This window comes from Microcaecilia unicolor, chromosome 3, assembly GCF_901765095.1.
Source record: "Microcaecilia unicolor chromosome 3, aMicUni1.1, whole genome shotgun sequence".
Classification (NCBI taxonomy): Eukaryota; Metazoa; Chordata; class Amphibia; order Gymnophiona; family Siphonopidae; genus Microcaecilia; species Microcaecilia unicolor.
This window is the reverse complement of record NC_044033.1, coordinates 11,898,073-11,910,777: the sequence shown is the minus strand read 5'-3', so window position 1 is coordinate 11,910,777 and position 12,705 is coordinate 11,898,073.

Sequence of the window (12,705 nt, the reverse complement as noted above, 5' to 3'; positions counted from 1 at the left end):
CTGCACGAGCATTTTTCTGAACCAGCCCACAAAGAGGGATGTGTCTGAAAACCGATTCTCTCAGTGAGCTAACGTTTCTAATCACTTGCAGCCACGTAACCTTTCCAACAGTTTTCTCATTTGGCTAAAAATCACATCTTCTACTATGTAAATACAAGGATCTTCTCTCTGTAGGAACTGTTAGCGTTGCTGAACTCTGGTAGAACAGCCTGGTAGAACAGTAGGTGCACCTCTATTTCTTGTTATTTATGTATGTACACTCTACCAAAACCCTCATCCACACCCTTGTCACCTCTCGTTTAGACTACTGCAATCTGCTTCTTGCTGGCCTCCCACTTAGTCACCTCTCCCCTCTCCAATCGGTTCAAAACTCTGCTGCCCGTCTCGTCTTCCGCCAGGGTTGCTTTACTCATACTACCCCTCTCCTCAAGTCACTTCACTGGCTCCCTATCCGTTTTTGCATCCTGTTCAAACTTCTTCTACTAACCTATAAATGTACTCATTCTGCTGCTCCCCAGTATCTCTCCACACTCCTCCTTCCCTACACCCCTTCCCGTGCACTCCGCTCCATGGATAAATCCTTCTTTTCTGTTCCCTTCTCCACTACTGCCAACTCCAGACTTCGCGCCTTCTGTCTCGCTGCACCCTACGCCTGGAATAAACTTCCTGAGCCCCTACGTCCTGCCCCATCCTTGGCCACCTTTAAATCTAGACTGAAAGCCCACCTCTTTAACATTGCTTTGACTCATAACCACTTGTAACCACTCGCCTCCACCTACCCTCCTCTCTTCCTTCCCGTTCACATTAATTGATTTGATTTGCTTACTTTATTTATTTTTTGTCTATTAGATTGTAAGCTCTTTGAGCAGGGACTGTCTTTCTTCTATGTTTGTGCAGCGCTGCATACGCCTTGTAGCGCTATAAAAATGCTAAATAGTAGTAGTAGTATTAGGATTTATTTACTGCCTTTTTGAAAGAATTCACTCAAGGAGGTGTACTGTAAGAATACATCAAACATGAGCAATACACAATTATAGCAGTAAAAATATTCAAATAACAATACAAAGTATGGCATAGTGTGCTACAATCAATCAGTGGCATAGCCAGAAGGCAATTTTTGGGTGGGCCAACAGGTTGGATGGATGGGCACTAGAGAAACACCTGCCACCTGATATGCCCTGTCCACGCCCCTACTCATAGTAACATAGTAACATAGTAGATGACGGCAGAAAAAGACCTGCATGGTCCATCCAGTCTGCCCAACAAGATAAACTCATATGTGTATACCTTACCTTGATTTGTACCTGCCTTTTTCAGGGCACAGACCGTACAAGTCTGCCCAGCAGTATTTCCCGCCTCCCAATCACCAGTCCCGCCTCCCATCACCGGCTCTGGCACAGACCGTATAAGTCTGCCCTCCACTATCCTCGCCTCCCAACCACCAACCTCTCTTCCCCCACCTGCTCCGCCACCCAATTTCGGCTAAGCTTCTGAGGATCCATTCCTACTGCACAGTATTCCTTTATGCATATCCCACGCATGTTTGAATTCTGTTACCGTTTTCATCTCCACCACCTCCCGCGGGAGGGCATTCCAAGCATCCACCACCCTCTCCGTGAAAAAATACTTCCTGACATCTTTTTTGAGTCTGTCCCCCTTCAATCTCATTTCATATCCTCTCGTTCTACCGCCTTCCCATCTCCGGAAAAGATTTTTTTTGCGGATTAATACCTTTCAAGTATTTGAACATCTGTATCATATCACCCTGTTCTCCTTTCCTCCAGGGTACACATGTTCAGGTCAGCAAGTCTTTGTTCATACGTCTGGAACGCAAATCCCATACCATTCTCGTAGCTTTTCTTTGCACCGCTTCCATTTTTTTAACATCCTTCGCAAGGTACGGCCTCCAAAACTGAACACAATACTCCAGGTGGGGCCTCACCAACGACTTGTACAGGGGCATCAACACTTCCTTTCTTCTGCTGATCACACCTCTCTCTATACAGCCTAGCAACCTTCTCGCTACGGCCACCGCCTTGTCACACTGTTTCGTCGCCTTCAGATCCTCGGATACTATCACCCCAAGATCCCTCTCCCCCTCAGTACCTATCAGACTCTCACCGCCTAACACATAAGTCTCTCGTGGGTTTCTGCTCCCTAAATGCATCACTTTGCATTTCTTCGCATTGAATTTTAATTGCCAAACCTTAGACCATTCTTCTAGCTTCCTCAGATCCCTTTTCATGCTTTCCACTCCCTCCCGGGTGTCCACTCTGTTGCAAATCTTAGTATCATCCGCAAATAGGCAAACTTTACCTTCTAACCCTTCGGCAATGTCACTCACAAATATATTGAACAGAATCGGCCCCAGCACCGATCCCTGAGGCACTCCACTACTCACCTTTCCCTCCTTCGAGCGAACTCAATTTACCACCACCCTCTGTCGTCTGTCCGTCAACCAGTTCCTAATCCAGTTCACCACTTCGGGACCTATCTTCAGCCCATCTAGTTTATTTAAGAGCCTCCTGTGAGGAACCGTGTCAAAAGCTTTGCTAAAATCTAAGTAGATTACATCTATAGCACGTCGATGATTCAATTCTCCAGTTACCCAATCAAAGAATTCAATGAGATTCGTTTGGCACGATTTCCCTCTGGTAAAACCATGTTGTCTCGGATCTTGCAGCTTGTTGGCTTCTAGGAAATTCACTATCCTTTCCTTCAGCATGGCTTCCATTACTTTTCCAATAACCGAAGTGAGGCTTACTGGCCTGTAGTTTCCAGCTTCTTCCCTATCACCACTTTTGTGAAGAGGGACCACCTCCGCCGTTCTCCAGTCCCTCGGAACCTCTCCCGTCTCCAAGGATTTATTAAACAAATCTTTAAGAGGTCCCACCAGGACCTCTCTGAGCTCCCTCAATATTCTGGGGTGGATCCCGTCCGGTCCCATGGCTTTGTCCACCTTTAGCTTTCCAAGTTGTTGATACACATTCTCTTCCGTGAACGGTGCTATATCCATTCCATTCTCAGGTGTACTTTTGCCAGTCCTTCGCACTCCTTCTCCAGGATTTTCTTCAGTGAAAACAGAACAAAAGTATCTATTTAGCAAATTGGCTCTTTCTTCATCATTATCTACATAGCGGTTCTCTGTATCTTTTAGTCTCACAATTCCCTTTTTAGTCATTCTCCTTTCACTAATATACCTGAAGAAATTTTTGTCGTCCCTCCTTACATTTCTAGCCATTTGTTCTTCCGCTTGTATCCCATTTGGATTGAATGGTAAGGTTCGGTTAGGGGAGTTGATGTCTCAATTTTTATTAGTTGCCTGTTTTCCTGATGTCTAGTTTTGTTGTGTCCTTTCTTCCCTTTCTGTTGGTTATTTCCATATATGTTTGTTTTTCCTTTTAACAAACTTAGAATTGATAAAAAGCAGGTCTCTTGGTCGCATTGGCATCGCATAGGAATATGGGCCCTTAAAGACTTTATTGATCAGAAAAACCAAGCCTGGAAATCTTTCTCGGATATGAAAACTGAATTTTCATTATCTGACTCTCAATTCTATCAATGGCTGCAGGTTAGCTCTATGTTGAAAAAAACTAACTTACAAATTCAGCATAGGCCTCAAACCCCAGAGCTTGTTGATATAAATTTGCGGCTTCAGCAAAAGGGCCGTGCTGCCTCCCGTATATATAAAGCAACGCTAAGTAAACTTCCTCTCAAATGTACAGGTCTGTGTAAATGCTGGGAGGAAGATATCCAGCAACCTACCTCAGATAAGTGATGGAAACAGATGTGAGGTTCCCAATTTAACTGTTCCAGATCTTCATCAACGTTGCAATCTTTGTACTTCTTTCTGCATAGATCTTTGTGGACGCCTCTTAAATTGCATGTAATAGATTCTTCTAACTCCAACTTGTACTGGTCTTGTTCTCAACAAGGCAATCTTAAACATCTTATATTTGACTGTATATGTATCCAAAAATATTGGAAAGACATATGGCCATTAATAGTGGATGTTTTTCATCTTCCTGGTTCAATAACTTACAAATATGTGATACTTAAAGGCCATTGCTTTAAAAATATATTAGCATCTAATGAATGCAGCATTATTAATACTATGATTTCCTTGGCTTTGAAAGTAATTTTTTTCGCATTGGAAGACCTTATATCAGGTCACCTACCATGAATGGTGGAGTTTACTGCTTCAAACGTGTAAGTATGAAATATATCATGCTAGAAACTCATTTTCTTTTGCCTTACATGAGAAAAAGTGGCCTCCACTTGAATCTTATTTTAACAATGTTTAGTGTAAAATGTTGAGTTTATTCAGCTGATGCATCTTGTGTAACCTTTGGCTTATGCATGCAATGTATTTTGTTGTATATCCTCCTTCCCCCCCCCCCCCCCCCCCCCCCACCACTTCCCTTAATCTACTTTGTACAGTGTTTCTTGTTATATGGCTGACAATTCTTGTCCTATCTTTGTACTGAAAATCAATAAAAAGATTAAAACTCAAAAACTCTAATGAAAATTGAAAATTCCCCTCTTAGAATATTTGACTGTAAATGAAGAGTTGAGCTATTGGTGGGTGGGAATTGGGGAGGGTGGGTGGGCATGAGGACTGAACTGTGCCCTTTTGTTAATGCTGTGGCAGATACTTCCTGTTCCGGGGCAGAGAAGAAGATGGAACAATGGAGGACAGGCGTGTGCGGGACCCCCCCCCCCGGCGGTGTGCACCCAGCAGGGGGGGGTTTCCTTCGCGGGGGTGTCCTTTCGCTGGGGGGGGGGTCTGCGCTGCATTGGGGGGGTGGGGCGAATCGGCGATCCACCCCGGGTGCCAGCCCCCCTAGGAACGCCACTGGTTCCCTCTTCATAAAGGGACAGTCTGAAACACAGTCTACCCCGGCTCCGCCCTACACCGAATTGTGGAAATGTGAGTGCTTTGGTGGCAAAATACTCCATAATGGAGGTTTTACTTTTTTTTTCCCCTTCTGTTAATGCACTAGCATTCTATTTTATTCCATTTCATACTGTCAGATCCGTCTCTTGCTTTACTTGTGACGCCTTACACTTCGGTTTTCTACACTTCCTCCTTCTTGCGTACTTTATTTTCTATATTTTTCATCTCTCTAATCCTGTACTCGCTGTGTGTGTTCTGTTTGCTGTGGGCTGCATCTCTTGCCTTTCGCTATTCTTTCTTCCGGTTTCAGCGACACTCATGGCTTTCTGCCAGCCTGACAGAAACTGTAACTTCGTCTGTTGCTTCTCTCCTGATTCTATTCTATAGTCTGCTTGTGGCTTTAGTGACATACACGTCATTGATTCTCCTATCTCTCAATTCTTTATCTTTGTCGTGGCTCACTGTAACGTCTTTCTTTTTAACTTCCTTAAAATAATTTCATGTGCGTAGTTGGTCAGAGACCCACTCGCTCTCGTTTCCCTTTCTACACGTAGTTTTATGTTTGCCAGAAATATCACTTGGACTTCCTCTTACCCCTATCTTAGCTTACGGTATCAGTCTAGCCCTCAGTAATTTAATGTTATCGGACTGATGTACTGTAAATGCTCCTCCCTTGGGCTCTATGATTTCACATTTTAACTGCTTACTATTCTAACCTGTCCTTATTGCTTAGCTTCTCCGTGCTGTCCTTTCCTGCTTAAATACATGATTGCCTGCCAACTTTAAACTTCTTTCAGAAGGAACTGTACCATTATACGATGGCTACCTGCTGTTTCACATTTATTTTTCCTTTCATTGTTTTTTTCTTTTAACTTTCACCTCACTTCCCTTGTATTTCTCTGCTACGCATTTCCTCTTGGTATTATGAGATTGCATGTGCTTTCATTTTTCCTTTAGAAATGATTCACAATAATTTTTATTTTTATTTTTATGAAGTCTTTATTGAAATGTAATACACAAAATCTGATACATAGCACATCATGCATGTCATAGGACAGTCCAGTTAAACATAACGCCAGTCTTTAGTAAAATAGCGAACAACTAGCGTGGTAATACTATCTATTCAGACAAGTTGAACACATCTTATTTCGGTAGAGCACCTATTAAACCAATCAGAATAACCAGTCCAATACTTCAACCTTTATAGATTTTATGGTATTCCCCAACTCCATCCCCCCCTATCCTTCAACCCACCCCCACCCCACCTATCTAACCCATCCCCCCCTGTTTTTAGCACCACCTACTACTACTACTATTTAGCATTTCTATAGCGCTACAAGGCATACGCAGCGCTGCACAAACCACCTGAACCTATTACATCGATCAAGTTATACATGTAGAGTAAAACAATCCCGAATCAGGTGCCATTGACCCAGTTGGTTACGTCTTTCAGCTAATAGTCTTTCCATCTCACAGATGTGCTTCAATTTTTGAATCCATCAAGTTATCGATGGAACTGTGGGCCTGCTTAAAAAAAAAATTGCTGGGCATGAGGACGACCCGCAGCACCCGCAGAGACTAAGAAAAAGGTCGGGCTCCAAGGTATCACGGTACCCATCCACATCTGCAGCCTGCTGCGTACCGCCCTCCAATAAGCACTGACCTTCCTACATCTCCACCATATGTGCCCTGCTGTGCCCTTTAGGCCACAGCCTCTCCAACACCGCCCCGTCGTTGTGGGGTAAATGCGCTGAAGACGCTCAGGCGTCAAGTACCATCGGTACAACTCCTTCACCGCATTCTCCTTAAAGGGTACATGAGACGACACTCCCACCGCAGCCCGCTCCATTTGCTCCCAGGTCGCTTCTTCCAGTTCCAGGCCCAACTCTCTCTGCCAACTCTTCCTATGTAATGTATAGCCCGGGGGACGATTCACAATATTTTGCTCCTGAAACTGCTCTGACTTTCATTTGATGGTGGCCAGATCTCTCTTAAAAGAAATGCAGCCGTCTCCAATGCTTCTCTCTCTCTCTCTCTCTCTTTACTTCCTTGCCTATATCTTTAGGATTATGTCACAGTTTCCGTTCATCCCTAGACCTTTGCTTTCTAACCCTCTGGCTAAGGTACTGGATTTCTTCCCCACTACCGTTTGTGAATTACAAAGCTACTATGGGAACTTTGTGCTGAGTAGTTCTGAGTTATACTTAGCTGTTTATGTTATGTTATGTTACGGCACATTGAAGTTCCATGCTTTGCTCCAGTCCTAGGTTTAATTTTTAAACTTTTTGTCCTTGGACACACCTACTTCCTGAAGTTTTGGATGCTGCTGTGCTGGTTTTCAAACTTGCCTTGAAACTCAATTTTTTGCTTTAAGAACACTTGCTATATAGGCCTAATTTTACCTTATAATATTTCTACTCTGTTTTATTTCACGGCTAGATTCTTATAACACCCCAGGACCGGTTCCTGTCAGGTTTTTGTAAATGCTATGTAGGTGCAGCAAAGGGCGACTAAAATGATAGCGGGGATGGGACGACTTCCCTATGAAGAAAGACTAAGGAGGCTAGGGCTTTTCAGTTTGGAGAAGAGACGGCTGAGGGGAGACATGGTAGAGGTATATAAAATAATGAGTGGAGAACAGGTGGATGTGAAGCGTCTGTTCACGCTTTCCAAAAATACTAGGACTAGGGGGCATGCAATGAAACTACAGAGTAGTAAATTTAAAACAAATCGGAGAAATTTTTCTTCACCCAACGTGTAATTAAACTCTGCAATTTGTTGCCGGAGAAAGTGGTGAAGGCGGTTAGCTTAGCAGAGTTTAAAAAGGGGTTGGACGGTTTCCTAAAGGACAAGTCCATAAACCACTACTAAATGGACTTGGGAAAAATCCAAAATTCCAGGAATAACATGTATAGAATGTTTGTACGTTTGGGAAGCTTGCCAGGTGCCCTTGGCCTGGATTGGCCGCTGTCATGGACAGGATGCTGGGCTCGATGGACCCTTGCTCTTTTCCCAGTGTGGCATTACTTATGTAGTAATCTAGCCCATTGCCCAGTTTCATTAAAGCTGTGAAACCTTTTCCGTGGATGTTTGTTTAGGACTGCCTCCAATTTTCTCACAGCCTGTCGGCTTCTATCTTGGTACTTTAACTCTTTGTAGAAGTTCCCTGCAGTTAGTTTACCGGGGAAGCCTCACAATTTTCATTACTTTGCCAATCCCTTAGTTCTAAGTCACACCCACCCGTTGCCTCCCCTGGCTATGATGCCTTGGCTCCTGGTTTTGAAATAAAGCTTTTGTGAAAATATAATAAAATAAAGCTTTCTATTAATTCCACGGCCTGTCTTGGGGTTCTGACTGTAGTTTTCAAACGTTCCTTCCAAACCACACCCCATACCCGGTTCCTCATTTAGGTGCGGTACATCTGTACACTGTTGCTTATCACTTTTGCAGAACTTAAATTGGCTTGGCTTGTCCCCATTATCTCTATATATAAAAGGCACCACCAACGTTCTAAATGAAGCCTCCAGCCGGAAGTGTGAAGGGGGAGAGATATCCGGTTTCCCCATGAGTGTCTGCCCTGCCCTTCCTCTCTCTGTAACACAAACAGTGAAGGAAAACACAGCTACTACTACTACTACTATTTATCATTTCTATAGCGCTACAAAGTGTACGCAGCGCTGCACAAACATAGAAGAAAGACAGTCCCTGCTCAAAGAGCTTACAATCTAATAGACAAAAGATAAAGCAAATCAAATCAATTAATGTGTACAGGAAGGAGAGGAGGGTAGGTGGAGGTGAGTGGTTACAAGTGGTTACGAGTCAAAAGCAATGTTAAAGAGGTGGGCTTTCAGTCTAGATTTAAAGGTGGCCAAGGATGGGGCAAGACATAGGGGCTCAGGAAGTTTATTCCAGGCGTAGGGTGCAGCAAGACAGAAGGCGCGAAGTCTGGAGTTGGCAGTAGTGGAGAAGGGAACAGATAAGAAGGATTTATCCATGGAGCGGAGTGCACGGGAAGGGGTGTAGGGAAGGACGAGTGTGGAGAGATACTGGGGAGCAGCAGAGTGAGTACATTTATAGGTTAGTAGAAGAAGTTTGAACAGGATGCGAAAACGGATAGGGAGCCAGTGAAGGGTCTTGAGGAGATGGGTAGTATGAGTAAAGCACCCTGGCGGAAGACGAGACGGGCAGCAGAGTTTTGAACCGACTGGAGAGGGGAGAGGTGACTAAGTGGGAGGCCAGCAAGAAGCAGATTGCAGTAGTCTAAACGAGAGGTGACAAGGGTGTGGATGAGGCAATGTGATAATAATGGGTGACTTCAATTATCCAAATATAGACTGGGTAAATGTAACGTCGGGACACGCTACAGAGAAACAATTCCTTGATGAAATCAAGGACAGCTTTATGGAGCAACTGGTGCAGGAGCCGACGAGAGAAGGAAAAATTCTAGACTTGGTCCCTAGTGGAGCGCATGATCTGGTGAGGGACGTTATGGTACTGGGGCTGCTTGATAACAGTGACCATAATATGATCAGTTTTGATATCGACCTTGAAGTAACTGTACACAGAAAGTCAAATATGTTAGTGTTTAACTTTAAAAAAGGAGACTATGATAAAATGAGAAGAACAGTAAAAAAAGAACTTAGGGGGGCAACTGAGAGAGTAAAAACTGTACAACAGGCGTGGACGCTGTTCAAAAATACCATCCTGGAGGCCCAGGCCATACATATTCCGCGAATTAGAAAAGAAAGACGGAACTCCAAAAGACAGCCGGCCTGGTTGAAAAGTGAGGTGAAGGAAGCTATTAGGGCTAAAAGAAACGCCTTCAGAAAATGGAAGAAGGAACCATCTGAAAATAACAAGAAGCAGCATAAGGAGTGTTAAAGCAAATGCAAGGCGCAGATAAAGAAGGCCAAGAGGGATTACGAAAAAAGATAGCATTAGAGGCAAAAAAACATAGTAAAATTTTTTTTCGCTATATTAAAAGCAGGAAGCCGGCAAAAGAATCGGTTGGGCCGCTGGATGACTGAGGGGTAAAAGGGGCGATCAAGGAAGACAAAGACGTAGCGGAGAGACTGAATGAATTCTTTGCTTCGGTCTTCACCGAGGAAGATTTGGGTGGGATACCGGTGTCGGAAATGGTATTTCAAGCGGACGAGTCGGAGAAACTTACTGACTTCACAGTAAACCTGGAGGACGTAATGGGGCAGTTCGGCAAACTGAAGAGTAGCAAATCTCCTGGACCGGATGGTATTCATCCTAGAGTACTGATAGAACTGAAAAATGAGCTTGCGGAGCTACTGCTAGTGATATGCAACTTATCCTTAAAATCGAGCGTGGTACCGGAAGATTGGAGGGTGGCCAATGTAACGCCCATTTTTTAAAAGGCTCCAGGGGAGATCTGGGAAATTATAGACCGGTGAGTCTGACGTCGGTGCCGGAGAAAATGGTAGAGGCTATTATTAAAAACAAAATTACAGAGCACATTCGAGGACATGGATTACTGAGACCGAGTCAGCACGGCTTTTGTGTGGGGAAATCTTGCCTGACCAATTTACTTCAATTCTTTGAAGGAGTAAACAAACATGTGGACAAAGGGGAGCCGGTTGATATTGTGTATCTGGATTTTCAAAAGGCGTTTGACAAGGTACCTCATGAAAGGCTACAGAGGAAATTGGAGGGTCATGGGATAGGAGGAAATGTCCTATTGTGGATTAAAAACTGGTTGAAGGACAGGAAACAGAGAGTGGGGTTAAATGGGCAGTATTCACAATGGAGAAGGGTAGTTAGTGGGGTTCCTCAGGGGTCCGTGCTAGGACCGCTGCTTTTTAATATATTTATAAATGATTTAGAGATGGGAGTAACTAGCAAGGTAATTAAATTTGCTGATGACACAAAGTTATTCAAAGTCGTTAACTCGCGACAGGATTGTGAAAAATTACAAGAGGACCTTACGAGACTGGGAGACTGGGCGGCTAAATGGCAGATGACGTTTAATGTGAGCAAGTGCAAGGTGATGCATGTGGGAAAAAAGAACCCGAATTATAGCTACGTCATGCAAGGTTCCACGTTAGGAGTTACGGACCAAGAAAGGGATCTGGGTGTCGTCGTCGATAACACACTGAAACCTTCTGCTCAGTGTGCTGCTGCGGCTAGGAAAGCGAATAGAATGTTGGGTATTATTAGGAAAGGTATGGAAAACAGGTGTGAGGATGTTATAATGCTGTTGTATCGCTCCATGGTGCGACCGCACCTAGAGTATTGTGTTCAATTCTGGTCGCCGCATCTCAAGAAAGATATAGTAGAATTGGAAAAGGTGCAGCGAAGGGCGACTAAAATGATAGCGGGTATGGGACGACTTCCCTATGAAGAAAGACTAAGGAGGCTAGGGCTATTCAGCTTGGAGAAGAGACGGCTGAGGGGAGACATGATAGAGGTATATAAAATAATGAGTTGTGTGGAACAGGTGGATGTGAAGCGTCTGTTCACGCTTTCCAAAAATATTAGGACTAGGGGGCATGCGATTAAACTACAGTGTAGTAAATTTAAAACAAATCGGAGAAAATTTTTCTTCACCCAACGTGTAATTAAAATCTGGAATTCATTGCCGGAAAATGTGGTGAAGGCGGTTAGCTTAGCAGAGTTTAAAAAGGGGTTGGACGGTTTCCTAAAGGACAAGTCCATAAACCGCTACTAAACGGACTTGGAAAAATCCAAAATCCCAGGAATAACATGTATAGAATGTTTGTACATTTGGGAAGCTTGCCAGGTGCCCTTGGCCTGGATTGGCCGCTGTCATGGACAAGATGCTGGGCTCGATGGACCCTTGGTCTTTTCCCAGTGTGGCATTACTTATGTACTTCTGTACTTATGAGGGTTGTGGTAGAGTGCTCGGAAAGAAAGGGGCGGATTTTACGGATGTTGTAAAGAAAGAAACGACAGGTCTTGGCAATCTGCTGGATATGAGCAGAGAAGGAGAGAGAAGAGTCAAAGATGACCCCAAGGTTTCGAGCTGAGAAGACAGGGAGAATGAGAGAGCCATCAACAGAAATAGAAAACGGGGGGAGCGGGAAGGTGGGTTTGGGGGGGAAAATGAGAAGCTCGGTTTTGGTCATATTTAATTTCAGGTGGCGTTGAGACATCCAGACAGCAATGTCAGACAAGCACGCTGAAACTTTGGTTTGGATGCAAGGTGAGATATCAGGGGTAGAAAGGTAGATTTGGGAGTCATCAGCATAGAGATTGTAGGAAAAGCCATGGGATGAGATTAATGAACCAAGGGAAGAAGTGTAGATAGAAAGAGGAGGGGACCAAGAACAGAACCCTGAGGTACGCCGACAGGCAGAGGGATACAAGTAGAAGAGGATCCACCAGCGTGAACACTAAAGGTGCGGAGGGAGAGGTAGGAAGAGAACCAGGAAAGGACAGAGCCCTGGAATCCAAGTGAGGACAGGGTATCAAGAAGTATGCTGTGATCGACAGTGTCAAAAGCAGCGGAAAGATCAAGAAGAATGAGGATGGAATATTGACCTCTGGATTTAGCCAGTAATAGGTCATTGGAGACTTTAGTAAGCGCAGTTTCGGTTGAGTGGAGAGGGCAAAAACCAGATTGTAGTGGGTCAAGAATAGCATGTGAGGAGAGAAAATCAAGGCAGCGGCGGTGAACAGCACGCTCAAGCAAAGCATGAAATCAAATCGCTCTCTCTGTAACAGTGAAGGACTCAGAGGGGGGAGGGGAGAGAGGGCAGAAGCCCTCACTATCTCTGTAACACAAACAAACAGCAGGAAACTTAACACTGAAGGACTCGACT